Raw genomic sequence first — 7,308 nt, 5'->3', positions numbered from 1 at the left:
AATTCTGTCTTTTATTTCTAAAAATCTGTTTCCCTTGATGTCACTCTTACTGCTACTCATGTGTGTAGTTTATGTGTTCAGACGAGCAAGGACATAAATCTTACCCAGGTTTGATCCTGGCAACATCTATGGACCACAGGCACTGTCTGGAATAATCTGTGATCTTTCCTCAGAGCCAGTAGGAAGTTCTAAACACAGCCAAGGAGTGTAATAATAATAATAATAATAATATAATAAAGATAATGATAACAGTAATAAATACAACAAAACAGTAATGATGAATTTAATAATAATAATAATATTATTAAAAGCTTTGAACTCCTGTGTGTGTTTATGTGCAAGTTCCCATGGTTATGTGTGCGTTAAGTGAAAGGTTTTGGGCCACAACCAGCTTTGGTCAGGGCATATTACTGACTTTGTGCTGAGGTATCACTTCTGGCAATGATCAGGGGGCTACATATGGTTCCAGGAATAAAATATAGATCAGATGCATGAAAGACTGCATAATCTGTCTTGGGTATAAATCCCATATATTTTTTTCAAACATATAAGTAGATACATTAACTTTCCTTTGAATCTATTCCCTTTCTAAAAGTCATCTAATCTCTGTCTGAAAACCTACTAATGCATAAGGAATATATGCATTTTTAATATACTTTTACTTAGACTTACAAGAATATATGTATTTTAATGTACTTTTACAAATTCCTCTCTTTGGGCATTCTGCTTTATTTCAGAAAATAATAAACTTGAATTAGTTTAACTACAAAATACAACGAAAAAGAATCTATGAGACTGCAAAATTAGCTTCTGGTCAAAATACATAAAGCTTTATTACCTGTAAGGAGTTTTATCCTTCACTTTTTTTGTGACACTGAACTTAGCCTAAAAATGAAATAAAATCAAAAGTGAATTCTTAGAGAGTTAAAGTAATAAAAATAGATCTCAGTTTATATATATATATATAATATATATATATGACTAATAATGTCAAAATATATTAAGAGAAAAGACACTAAGTAATATGAACATGTAAGATCAGACTCCTGTTTCTGACATTGATGTTTAGAGAATAAAATATGTATAGTTGTCTTTTATTTTATAAACTTTTGTTTTGTTTCATGGGCCACACCTGACAGTATTCAGAACTTCCTCCTACCTCCCCAGAGACTTGATTCCCAATTAGGAATCACTCAACTGGTACTCAAGGCACCAAATGGGGTGCTAGGAATAAAGCTAGTCTAGCCAAGTACAAGGCAACTCCTTGCCCATTATATTACTCCCTATCCCCAAATATCTAAAAATAATTTAAACTAAGATTATATATTTAAAATTGCTTGTATTAACTTTATGATCAATATTTCTGCTCTCTGTCTCTTATAATTTTCCCTTTGTGTCACAATTATTAGCAAATGCAGATCTGTGGACTAGCAGACTTTAAATTTTATGCGAAAAAGACAAATAAGCATAGATTGAAAACTTCTAGAAGAAAGCTCACTGTCTATTTTTTCTAAATAATGAATAATTTTTCTTTTTGGTTGAACTAATAGCATCACTTATTTAGAGAAACTTGCATATCAATTCAAGGGCATTTATTGTTTTACTGTCATCCCTAATACATCACTCACAATATTCTCTTATTAGAGTTACCTTCTGAACAAAATGTTGGTTCACTATTTGCTTGTCCTATTGGTAGAAAGCTATGATATCTATGGTCCAATGTGTATATATATAGTTGATATCTATAGTCCAATCGTAAATTAATGAAAGATGTCTTCACATCAGCAATCAATTATTGAACACAACTAGGATATTTAAGATTTAACTTTTATATTTACCTGTCAGGAGAGATACCATGATCGCAAAAGTGATTATCCAGGGTGAGGCTTATCCATTGTACCCTGGATGTGCACCCCTAAAATTTCCTCAAATGTTGGAAACTGGACTGCATAATTTGTGGTAGTGGGGGACTGCATTTGTACTCTTCTCTTAAAAAAAGATTTCACTTTTATTCTGACAGTTCCTAATCACAAAGAATATTTGATTTCTCAAATTATGTTTTTATGTTTTGGGACTCCCTTCCATTTTTGAGAGTCACAAATCCAGTCTGTTACTTGTGTAACTGATAGATTACAGGCCAATGTTGCCAGATTTACCACTCCATCAAACATTTAGTTCAATAGCTTGCTAGAGTAAATCACAATACTCAGGAATCCTACTTGCTCCTTAGAATCTATACTAACAACAAATAATATATCTCTGCAATAGATATATGGACAAAGTTTAAGAAAACTATCTAAGGGCCATAGCTGTGGCACAAACAGTAGGGCATCTGCCTTGCACGCACTAACCTAGAATGAACTGCGGTTCTATCCCCAGACATCCTATATGGTCCCCTAAGCTAGGAGCGATTTCTTAGCACATAGCCAAGCGTAACCCCTGAGCATCAACGGGGTGCGGCCCACCCCACTCCCACCCCCCAAAAAAGAAAAGAAAAACTGTCTGAATGACCTGTGCTTTCTCCAATACTTTCATGTACACTGTACAGGTGTCAGAAGTTCACCATTTATATTTAATGTATACTGTAGAACTTTGAAAAGGTTCATTAAATCATTAGCTGTTATCAATTAAAATCAGTATGCAGCCTTCCCAGAAACTCTGGAAGTAAATTGTAAACTCCAAACTTCTAAACATATGACTAATTGACTCTTCAGTCAGCAAGAACATGAATTTCCCCAAAGTTACCTTCTTTAACAAGAGTCTCTTTTATCCTTCTTTGTACTTAGGAAGGTCAAATGTCTTGAGAACTATGAGTCAGGGACGATGAAGGATGCAAACACAATATGTATCAAAAAAAGTATTTTGATCTTCTAATTGATATATGTATATACATAACAAATCATAATATTTCAACATATTATTCTCTAAACTTCTTATAGTGTGGATGCACAGTTCACTTAAGAACTGTGTTTTCCAATATTGAGAAGAGTCTACTTTTGAGCACAAGACTGAGAACAAAACATTTTTGATGTGTAGTTGAAAAATATTTAATTTATTCCATAATAGAGGAAACACATCTTAGTGGTCTACACCAGGGTTTTAGGGATTTGAATGAAAGGCTCTACATTATCTAAAACCCTTGTAATTAATTACTTTTAATTGATTATCTGCTCTAATGGTCCATTAGTGAGCATGAGAATTAAATCAACTCATGTATTTTCTGATAGCATATATCACCAATTCAGTCCATTTTCTAAGTTAACAATTTTCATATTCTTTTTATTGAGAAACATTTGCTTGTTCTCTAATGAGCAATTTGAAAAGTATTCTTTATTATATTTTTTAATCTTCCTACTAAAATATATTTTATAAGTCTTAAATATTTATATGAAAATATTATAGATTGCTGATCTGGCTAATCAAACGAAGTAGGTATTCTGGGTGGCACAATGTTGCAAGTCACCAAAATCTGTATTGTCGCTCCTAATGTAGGTAATATAGGTGAAGCAGGGAGCCAGGAATTATAGCCTCTACAGTTGAAGAGTGTTAGTATCATAATTAATGTTAAATTTCTCACATCTGCCTTGGGAGATGTGAAATGGTAAAGCCTATCACAGATAATTGTATAGCAAACCTAGGTCTGGGTAAACAAGTGTTTGCTCTTTGAAGGAAAATAAAATTGCTTTTTGCCCTCTATCCAAGTATCCAGGTCCATCATCTATGCTCATAGTAAAGAATCTCATGAGGCAGATAGTAAGACAAAAACGAACACTGAAATTAAGGCAGGAGATAAGAGAGAGAAAAAATATTCAAGAGAGAATGTTGTCTTCACCTGAGAGTTAAGACTCTAATGTTCACATCTCAAGTTAAGATGTGGGCAAACTACCATGCACTCACTTGTTCAGTAAAGTTAGTTTGACTGGGTTTTCTTTCTGCCAGATCCTCTCATTTGAGGTTTTCTCTATAAATGGGTCTATTGCTAAGGTGCTGCCAAGAGAAAGAACTTAGAAATTTTGTAGTCTTCATTCATATTATCACTTAATCTTTTGTTTCTCCTGATGTCTCTACTTTCAAGATTCTCAGAATCCCCCTCAGATTTCTGGGCTTGTATTGATAACCTATGTTTTGACATATCATTTGGATTTTGTTCTTGATATTTTTCAGTACTTTAGGTTGGAGACAAAATAATGTGCATTTGTATCTTGGTTTTGTTAATTCCCAAAAGACAAACTTATTACCAAAGCCCCTCCTGTCTGCTTCCCTGATTTAAATACACTGTGCTAGGAAAAGTCCCACACTTGAATATGATTCTAAAGGGAGCATTGCAATAATATAGGAGATAGAAGATAAACATAGTCTAAACTAGGCAAGAGAGGTTTGAGAGGAAAGTACTGAGAAAGTCCTGGAGGATGTATATTGAAGTTGAAGGTGCAGTGTGTCAAACACATTAAGCTCTTCTGATTTTGCAAATTATTTTTCCCTAGATTAGGCCTCTACCTGGATAGCCTTTGAGACCCCACAATAATGCTGCTATATTTCTTCATTATTATATTTTGAAGCGATAGCTCCCAAGTCTTTGCAAAAAAAATGTGGTCAAAAAACCCTGACAAGCATGTTTTTTATTTAAATATATTTACATATCAAAGACAGAAATAATTTATAATTAGAAACCTTCTAATGTAAAATTTCTCAGAATAGGAAGATGATGTCTAGAGTGAGAAGGAAGGCCATCAATGGTTTAATAAAACTAAGAAGTATTTTAAAACTGCCTTAAGGCATGCAAATGCAAATACTGTTCAATATGTACTAAGCATATATTAATATTATGGCAATAAAATGTAATAATATTTTTATTATACAAGGATCCAACTTTTTATATGTGAGACTAATTTCCTTATTACAGTGATTTCTATAAATATTCTAGGCATTCTTGGTTCTCTGCTACAATTTAAGATATTAACAGCTATTCTTTTGATTCCACTACCCTCTAGTCATGCTTCCTTTCTTTCTTTGTCTCACCCTTAAATTTTTGGGTGACAGATATCCACAGGCAACTATGGTCATATTCAATTATATTTTGGTTAGACTCATTCAGACATATGATGAGAGCAGAGTATAGCAGACAAATACACAACCCTTAATACATTACATTCTTTGTAATCATGATTTAACTCCTAAGAAATACATCATCATCAATTAAGTATTTTATATTCTTCTCTGTATTCTACATGTCTTTTTATATTTATATTTCACAAACCTTATTATGTATTTTGTGTATTTCTTTATATTCCACATGGCTCCTTGTACTTCACATTCCATTTTATATTTCATATGCCTCTTTATATTCCTAGCTATATATAATTTAAATTTTTAGATACATTTTTAATATGTTTTTAATATTTCCTTAAGTTTTAGACCAAATTAGGATCAATGTAATTACTTTCTACATTTTAGCAACAGACATGTGTCCCTAAATGCAATTTTGTACATGGGATAAATCTGCTGATGATGTTCTTTAGCTTGTTACTATTTCTTATGTTTTCTAGATAGTATTTGGCTCATTTATATTTTATATATTGTCTTTATTGTCATATTCAAACACTAAATTATTTACTCAGTGTTCTGACTTAAGTTTTATTTTATATTGAAATACAGGAGCTTTGCTTATAAAACATTTGTTTTAGGGATTATACTGCATAGACCATAAGAAAAAAAGTGTGGTGCAGAAAATAAAATCCGCTTTTGCTAATGGCATGAGTACTCTTGAATTGAATGATCTTTCATTATTGTGTGAATTGAATGATCTTTCATTATTGTGTAAATTTAAGGGCAGTAAAAGTTTGCTCTTTATACCTTTGCCTTTCTGAATCATTTACCCCAGACTAGTGTCATGGAAGGGCACATAATGTTTCACATGTATGTTTTCTGAGTACAAGAGAACTTATAGTGGAGAACTTAACTTGAGAGTCAGAATCAATAATAGCAGCAGATAAGACATTGGTGTTTTGATTATCTGTAGGTCACAGTATCATATCATTGCTTTATCATATACCTGAATTAATTTTTAAAGATCTAATCCACCATTTTATGAAATATTACTCCAAAAATATTTTTATCCAATATATTATTGAATGATAATAAATAACATTAGCATATAAAACTGGAAAGAAAATTTAAATATAAATAAATGTATATGAAGAGAAAATTTTTTGAAATAATTTTAAAAATTAAAAATTTTTAGTTTAGTTAGATTTTATTCACTTGGATTTATGAAAACATTACCATTTCTGTTGGCATTATTTGTATTTGTTTTCTTAAATGCAGTGCCAATATTTTTAAACATTGATTAAAAATTAAGGTTATTAAGCTCCTTGCCACATACTGTATTCTCTTTATTCCCCATTATTTTTCCAAGAAATATTTAAATAGAATTTTAGCAGAATAATTTTTATATATTATATACTCACACTGAGAGCTTTATTTATATAGCTTTTGGATTTTGCTGTTACTAATGTTATTATGAAACTCATTTTTTCCCCAAACACACCATATTAACTTCTTAGTGCACATTTGTAACAATTTAGCAAAACAATATATATTGTCAACTTTATTTGCCAAGAGTTAAGGTTGGACACTAGCATTTCTTCCTTCCATCATCTTGGAGGCAAGAAGTATCACTGATTTTTTTCACAAACTATTTACCTTGAACTTCAAACCTTTTTTCAATCTCCTTAAAAAATGATTTGACTTAAATACATTAACTGTGGAGTTGGTAAGTACAATCTAGATTTCAATCTAAATAATTATTTTTATGTTTTTGTTTTTGTGCCACACCAGGCTGCATTGAATTCACTTCTATTATTGAGATAAGTAAGTACCCTATTTGCTTTGGGAAACCCTCTCAGATACCTGAAATCAGATCTGGAACAGCCCTGAGAAAGATAAGCACACACCCACTGAACTATTTTACCAATGCCAAGCAATTAAATGAATTAAAAGAACTGTAAGATTCAGGAAAACCTTTATTTTAAAGTGCGACAATCAGTTTCTTAAGTGCCAATTTTATGCAACAAAATAAACTTTATACCTAGGAACTTTTATAATTACCCTCAAATGCAATTTTAGAAGTACATGATTCCTTTCTATATATAACCTTATATAGTTTTAAATAATTCTCTGCTGTCAATAATCTAGATTAATAATAGGTATAAAATTTTAATTTTGTAATGATGATTCAATAAATTTAGTTAACTCTCCAGGACATTCCAATAACAAGTTGAATAAATTTTAAAAAATCTATCTGGCTAA

The 7,308-nt window shown here is 31.4% G+C and overlaps 1 non-coding gene across 1 annotated transcript; it reads left to right on the top strand.

The window, feature by feature from the left end:
* The first annotated feature begins 1,830 nt into the window (after positions 1–1,830).
* Positions 1,831–1,991, top strand: LOC126016786 (U1 spliceosomal RNA). Its single transcript, XR_007498504.1, has one exon. It is a non-coding gene; the product is annotated as a U1 spliceosomal RNA (small nuclear RNA).
* Positions 1,992–7,308: the final 5,317 nt, after the last annotated feature.

The sequence above is a fragment of the Suncus etruscus genome, chromosome 8 (genome assembly GCF_024139225.1).
Source record: "Suncus etruscus isolate mSunEtr1 chromosome 8, mSunEtr1.pri.cur, whole genome shotgun sequence".
Classification (NCBI taxonomy): Eukaryota; Metazoa; Chordata; class Mammalia; order Eulipotyphla; family Soricidae; genus Suncus; species Suncus etruscus.
This window is presented reverse-complemented; position numbering and strand designations above follow the sequence as displayed.